This window comes from Gossypium arboreum, chromosome 1, assembly GCF_025698485.1.
Source record: "Gossypium arboreum isolate Shixiya-1 chromosome 1, ASM2569848v2, whole genome shotgun sequence".
NCBI lineage: Eukaryota > Viridiplantae > Streptophyta > Magnoliopsida > Malvales > Malvaceae > Gossypium > Gossypium arboreum.
In genome coordinates this window covers 41,195,058-41,202,566 of record NC_069070.1, presented here as the reverse complement: position 1 = coordinate 41,202,566, position 7,509 = coordinate 41,195,058, and the positions used below count along the sequence as shown (strand labels likewise).

At 36.5% G+C, this 7,509-nt stretch overlaps 1 non-coding gene across 1 annotated transcript; it reads right to left on the bottom strand.

The window, feature by feature from the left end:
• Positions 1 to 4,725: 4,725 nt before the first annotated feature.
• LOC128281933 (small nucleolar RNA R71) lies at positions 4,726 to 4,832 on the bottom strand. Its single transcript, XR_008272219.1, has one exon. It is a non-coding gene; the product is annotated as a small nucleolar RNA R71 (small nucleolar RNA).
• Positions 4,833 to 7,509: the final 2,677 nt, after the last annotated feature.

Sequence of the window (7,509 nt, the reverse complement as noted above, 5' to 3'; positions counted from 1 at the left end):
TAAATACTTACCCCTCTCTGCTTCCCTGTCCCACAGAGCTTGAGGACTCATAAGAGTTGGAAGATGATTGGGGAGTCAACACACTATCAACTAGACAAGTTTTGGTATAAAGACATTTCTATTTTGTTCAATGGCATGTATAGTATTTTTGAGTATTTTGTTATATGTGTCAGTTGCTTTGCCAATCAAGGCATGTAAAAATATGTTTATTTCTTTGTATTTGGCCATGGAAGTTGGCTTAATTGAAGGGGGCTATGACCTACGAATCTATGCATGATTTTAATTACAGGTGATGGGCTGTTACCAATTGGCAATGAGTCACATGAACGAGCCAATTTTAGACCAATTAAAGTGACATGGAACCCATAAACACTAAAAGGGAAATAACCTTTCATGTATGAAACCAATGATATGAGGTTTCCATACAATAAGATTTATCAAAGATTTACAAATGCATGGTCATGTTTTATTTCAAAAATTGATAACCATTAAGTATAGATGGTAGAAAGGGTGACCAAAAGGCTTGGAAAATAGCCTATTAGGGTCTACATGGTTAGACACACGGGCATGTGTCTAGGCCGTATGTGACACACGATTCCTTCCTATGGGTGTGAGCTATGGCCGTGTGTCCCCTACACGTAAAATTCTAAATCAATAGTGCACACGGGTAGGCCGCACGAGCGTGGGTACTTGTCGTGCCTAAAAGACAGTGTTGTCCACGGGCAGACAGGATAGGCGTGTGCTATGGTCATGTTGATAAGTCAGTGTTTCCCATGGCCGAAGGGCATGGGTGTGTCCCAAAACACATGGGCGTGTGAGTCCACACGGCCCACTCACATGGGCGTGTGATACTTCAAATTAGGAAAGTATTCCCAAGATATCCAGGGTCTATCGAACACTCGTGGCCCGTACTGCCTTAGGGTGTGTCTAGGGCTTCGTAGACCTATATAAGGGACGATTTGATCGTAGGTGAAAAGTTTTAAATTTGAGTAGAACTGGTGACCCAAATTAGTATGTTTCAAAACGTAAAGTCCCGGAAACGCCTCGAACCCTATCCCGACGGTGGGTACGAGTGAGGGGTGTTACAAATTTAACCTAGGGTTCATTTTGGAAAAATACCCATAGGTGAAATGTATTTATTTTGATGTTTTATGATAGAATATGAAGCTTGAAATTATGTTAAATGACTTGAGCTAAGCGATTTTAAGCAAAAATAAGTAAAACGACATAATCGGTAAAAATACCTAATGGTCATAAGTACATGTTAGAGTGGGAGTTTGATGTTGCTGTAGGTAAATAAATGATCAAAATGTCATAAAACATAAGAATTAGGGATAAAGTTTCAGTTCCGAGCCTTGGGGCAAAAGTGTAAATATGTAAAAGTTTAGGGGTAAAATTATAATTTTTCCAAAGTTAGAGTTAAGGACTATTTCGATAAATGTGAATATTAAATAAGTTAAATTTGCTATTATAGATCAAGAAGAATGAAATTCGGGGTTAGACTGAGGAAAGAAAAAGGTTGAAGACTAAATCAAAATATTTAAATACGATCGAGGTAAGTTTGCAGTAAATAAATGCAATGTTTTATTATTTATAATTAATGATGTTATTTTTCAGTATCTATATATTTATTTTTTAAATTTATTCCTTGATGATTCAAGCAAGAATTGACGGAGAAATGATACTTAAAAGTCCCGGTTGAGCCTTAGTAATGTGTAGGATACAAATGTCATGACATTAGGGTTTAAAGATACCAAGTAAGACCATACCACGGCATGGCATTGGTAAGTTCTGCAAGGCAAGGAAATCATGTAAGACCATGTCAAGACATGGCATTGATAAACTACTATAAGGCAAAGATCCCATGTAAGACCATGCCAAGGCATGGCAATGGTGAGTTCATAAGGCAAGGATACCACGTAAGACCATGTCAAGACATGGCAATGGTAATTTTAAAAAAGGAAAGGTACCCGTGTATCCTTAGTATTCCAAGTGGTTCAACGGAAAATTCAAAGAGTGTGCCAAAGGGAAGGTAAGATAAGTCCATGTTCGAAAGTTTCAGGTTATCTTGATAATTCAAAGAGTGTATCCTTAGTATTCCAAGTTGTTATTTTTTTACATGCAAACTTTCTAAGCTTTATGCTTACTCCTTTTCTTTTCTCTCTTTTTTATAGTATCGCAAATCCAATTCGGAAAATCCTAAGGACGTCAGAGATCGCCTCACACTATCAACGAGTTATCTCGGTACTTTGTGACTAGAAATACTTTAAGTAATGGCATGTATAGGGACTTGGCTATTTTGTGTGTATGTCCTTATGATATGATTAAAGAATGACATGTGAATACTTGGTTATGATTAGCTTATGATATAACTAAATAAGAACATGTTTTGGTATTATGTATGCCTAAATGAGGTTTGATGCAAAGAAACTATGAAAGAGTAAGAGTTGGCCATGGAACAGTTAGGAAACAATAGTAGTGACGTGGTTTTGAAAAATCACTAAAAATTTTATAAATCGAATTAAATGGTGAATGAGATATAGAATTAAATCTTATTGAGTCTATTTTCATAGGAAAGAAACAAAGAAAGAAAGGAAGTCTATATTCTGAGATATTTAAACTTTTTTAAAACTGGTTAAGAGTGACTTCGTGATCCCCTGTTCCAACTGTGGAAAATCACTAGAAATTGTAAAAAAATAATTATAAGTCATAGTTTATATTTATAGATTACTTAGTGAGTTTATTTTCATTAGAAACAAATGAAAATGTTATCTAAATTCTGTATAATGAGATAATCGATTTTTAGTGAAGAAAGGTCATGTCTGCTGAACTGCAAAATAGGGGAACATTTAATGAATAAAATGTACTAATTTGCCAAACCAAAAATTATGAGAAAATTATGGTAAGAAAACATATGAGTCTAGTTTCAGGAAAAAATTACGGATTTAAATTTTGAGTTTTGTAACTCGATTTATAATTAATTTAGTGAGTGTTATGCAAATGGATGGTTTTATTATAAATAGTGAAATAAATTGTTTTGATTTGTGTAAGTAATTGGAAAATTTTTAATGTTCCCAGTTTGGCCCCGAACCATTCCAATTGCACATTTTAGGGCCTCAAAGGACCTTTTTAGGGATTTATTGGATGAATACGAGCGAATTAATTTTAAAGAAAAAAATTATGCCCCAAACATGTAAGATAAGTCTGGTAACGCCTCGTGCTCGACTCCGGTGACAGTCTCGGGTAAGGGGTGTTACAATGTTGGAATTGTCAAATGGGCGTGTTGCCCCTCCCACACGGGCGTGTGCCCCTGTGTCAAGTGACATTTTCCTATAGTTATCAAAAGGACCCGGATTGGTCCCGAATGATTTTCGATGTGAGGCCTCGTAAGCCCATATTAAGAATATATTAATAAGTTTAAGAAAGTTTTAAATTTTCCAAGTAATGAAGACTCGAAATTGGTTGTAAGTATGAGTTCAAGTTAGGTAACGCCTCATATTCCTTCCCGGTGTAGGATACAGGTATGTGGTGTTACATTTAGTCTTTTATATGCTCATTAGATTTAATTAATCGTTTGAATTGACATAGGAATATGCAAGAGGATAGCTTAATTTAATGAGTATGTATGTGCAATAACATGTTTTCTTATTAAAATCGATTTAATTGTTTGAATTAACATAGGGATATGTTAAGAGATGAATAGATTTGTGTAGGTGAATATGTTCATAATGTAGCAAATTACTGAGTTGCCGTGAATTTATTCGTAACAACATAAGCATGAGTTTAATAATTCTAAGTTAAAGAAAAGTAATTAATCCAACACAATTATGTGATCGTGCTTTGAGATTTATTTCTTTAGTTTACTTAGTTTAAAATCTTAGTTTTTAATCACCCTCTTCAAACAAAATATTTTTTTCTTCACCAAAGTGTTTTAAATAGCAATCATAAATAATTCTTTTCATGGTCCCCGTGGGTACGATAACTCGACATTTATTTTTCACTTTATTACTTGTTGTGATTGTGTACACTTTCACATTTTCGCCGTTCCAAGTTTTTGGCGCCGTTGCTAGGGACTGTTTTAAAGTTATTATTCGTGAATTTGTTAGTTTTGCATTTTGGTTTAATTTTTTATTTAATTTTCTACTTAATTAAATTTTTTTGTGATTATTTCAGGTGTTTATGAGTATTGACCGAATTATTGACCTACTCCCTGTAGACCCTGAGATTGAATGAACTTTCTGACAATGAAGAAGATAAGCAAATCGGAAAAGGACCGAAGAGATGAGCTTTGAAAATCCAATCCAAGGAAATGGAGCAAACCCTGCTCAAAATCCTATCCTTATTGCTTATGATAGGGATAGAGCTTTATGACAGTATGCCAGGCTAGTGTTTCATGATCTTAATTCGGGTATTAAGAGACCCAAAATTGAGGCAGAATAGTTCGAGCTAAAGCCAGTCATGCTCTAGATGCTTCAAACAGTGAGCCAATTCAGTGGACTGCCTACTGAAGATCCTTACCTACACTTAAGACTGTTTATGGAGGTGAGTGATTCTTTCAAGTTAGCCGGAGTACCCGAAGATGCATTATGATTGAAGCTATTTCCATACTCACTAAGGGACAGAGCTCGAGCCTGGTTGAACTCATTGCCACCAAACTCAATTTCCACATGGCAAGAGTTAGCAAAAAGATTCCTTATGAAGTATTTCCCGCCTAGCAAGAATGCTAAGTTGAGGAACAAGATCACTGCTTTCCAACAAATGGATGATGAGTCCTTGTATGAGGCATGGGAAATGTACAAAGAATTATTACAAAAATACCCTTATCATGGAATCCCACATTGCATCCAACTTGAGACATTTTATAATGGTCTCAATGCTCACACGTGGATGGTAATGGACGCTTCTGCTAATGTTGCTCTCCTTTCTAAGTCTTATAATGAGGCTTATGAAATCATTGAAAGGATTTACAACAACAAATATCAATGGCCAACCAATCAAGCAGCGTCAAGAAGACGAGTTGCCAGAATACATGAAGTAGATGCTCTCACATCACTATCATCTCATGTGTCCTCAATATCCTCAATGTTTAAAAATCTTACTACTAATGAGTCTAACAGTTTTGCAGCACAACCACCAACCTAATTTGAAAATATAGCCTGTGTCTATTGTGGGGAAGGACATTTGTTTGAAGAATGTCCATCAAACCCAGAATCCATGTACTACATAGGTAACTAGAACCAAAATTGAGGAAGGTAATGACTGCAATCCAATTTTTATAAGCCATCATGGCGAAACCACCCGAATTTTTCCTAGAGTAACTAAGGGTTGGAACCAGTAACACTTACACCTAACCTAGACCAACCCAGCCACTTAGTTTCCCCCAACAACCGACCCAAGCTGAACCATCCAATGGCTTAGAAAATCTGTTGAAGGCATACATGGCCAAGAATGATGCCTTAATCTAAAGCCAAGTAGCTACATTGAAAAACCTGGAAAACCAAATGGGCCAGCTTGCAACTGAACTCAAAAACTGACCACAAGGTGCTTTACCTGGTGATACGGAGAATCCGAGGAATTCGGGGAAGGAGTATTGCAAAGCGTTGACATTGATGAGTGGAAAGACAGTAAAGCCCAACACCATCGAAGCTGAAAAGGAGTAAGCTGACGCACAAGATCCAAAGGAAGTTCAACCGAGGGTTGAAATTCCAATTTCACAAGAACCAAACTCTGCAAAACCCAATAAGGTAATTTCAGAACCAGTTAATTCTAATCAACTAATAACTCTGTTAGATGCAGAATTGCCACAGAAGCCGAATCAACCAGTTCTAGTAAAGAAACCACCACCACCCTACCTTCAAAGACTTCAAAAGCAGAAGCAGGTGATTCAATTCAAGAAGTTCCTAGGCGTACTCAAGCAACTTCATATCAACATCCCATTGGTTAAAGTACTTGAGCAAATGCCGAACTACGTCAAATTTATAAAGGATATCCTATCCAAAAAATGAAGACTTGGAGAAATTGAGACGGTAGCTCTGATGAAGGAATGCAGTGCATATCTTCAAGACAAATTACCCCTAAAGTTGAAAGATCCTGGATGTTTTACAATACCTTGCAACATTGGAGCAACATATTGTGGTAAGGCATTATGTGACTTAGTTGCGAGTATTAACTTGATGCCTATGTCAATATTTAGGAAGTTGGGGATAGGTGAAGTTAGACCAACTACGGTTACACTTCAATTAACGGATTGATCCTTAACACATCTAGAAGGAAAAATCGAGGATGTATTGATACATGTAGATAAATTTATATTCCCTGTTGATTTTGTTATTCTAGACTTTGAAGCAGACAAAGAAGTACCAATTATCTTAGGAAAATCGTTCTTAGCAACTAGAAGGACCTTTATTGATGTGCAGAAGAGCGACCTTACTATGCATGTTCAGGATGATCAGGTAACATTTAATGTTTTTAAGTCTATGTGATTTCCTGACACAATTTATGATTGTTCTACAGTATCTGATTTAGAGGATTTAATAGTGGAGAAGGAGCTCAACTATGTTAAAGATCCATTGGAACAAATTTTGACATCAGATCCTTTGAATGATGAAAGGATGATGAATACTTAGCATTTTTAGAAGCTAATTGAAAAGGATTTAATTTGCAATCCCATTTTGAATCTTTGGAATTGGAGAAAAGGGATTATGCACACCCAAAAGCGTCAATCGAGAAGCCACCTAACTTAGAACTAAAGGTACTGCCCTCACAACCAAAATATGTTTATTTAGGTAACGCTTCTACTCTGCCTGTGATTTTTCAGCAGAATTAACTACTGAACAAGAAGAGAAACTCATCTTGGTGTTGAAACAATTCAAGAAGGTTATCGGATGGACCATAGCTGATATTCGCACAATTAGTCATCTATATGCATGCACAAGATTATCTTGGAAGATGGCGAAAAAGGGATGATTGATGGACAATGAAGGCTGAACCCCATCATGAAGGATGTAGTCAAGAAAGAAATCGAGTGATTAGATGCGGGTATAATCTACCCCATCTCAGACAGTTCATGGGTAAGTACGGTCCAGTGCGTGCCAGAGAAAGGAGGTATCATGGTCATTGAAAATGAGAATAACGATTTGATATTGACTAGAATAGTTACGGGATGGAGAATTTGCATCGATTACTGGAAGCTGAACAAGGCGACTAGGAAAGATCACTTTCCTTTGCTATTTTTGGACTAGATGCTGGATAGACTCACAGGGCAAGACTATTACTGTTTTCTCGATGGATACTCGGGGTATAATCAGATTACACTAGCACTGGAAGATCAACACAAGACAACATTCACTTGTCCGTACAGTACATTTGCATTTAGACACATGCCCTTTGATTTATGTAATGCACCTGCTACATTTCAAAGATGTACGATGTCTATTTTTACTGACATGGTTGAAAAGTATTTGGAAGTTTTTATGGATGATTTTTCAGTATTTGGAGATAGTTATGACG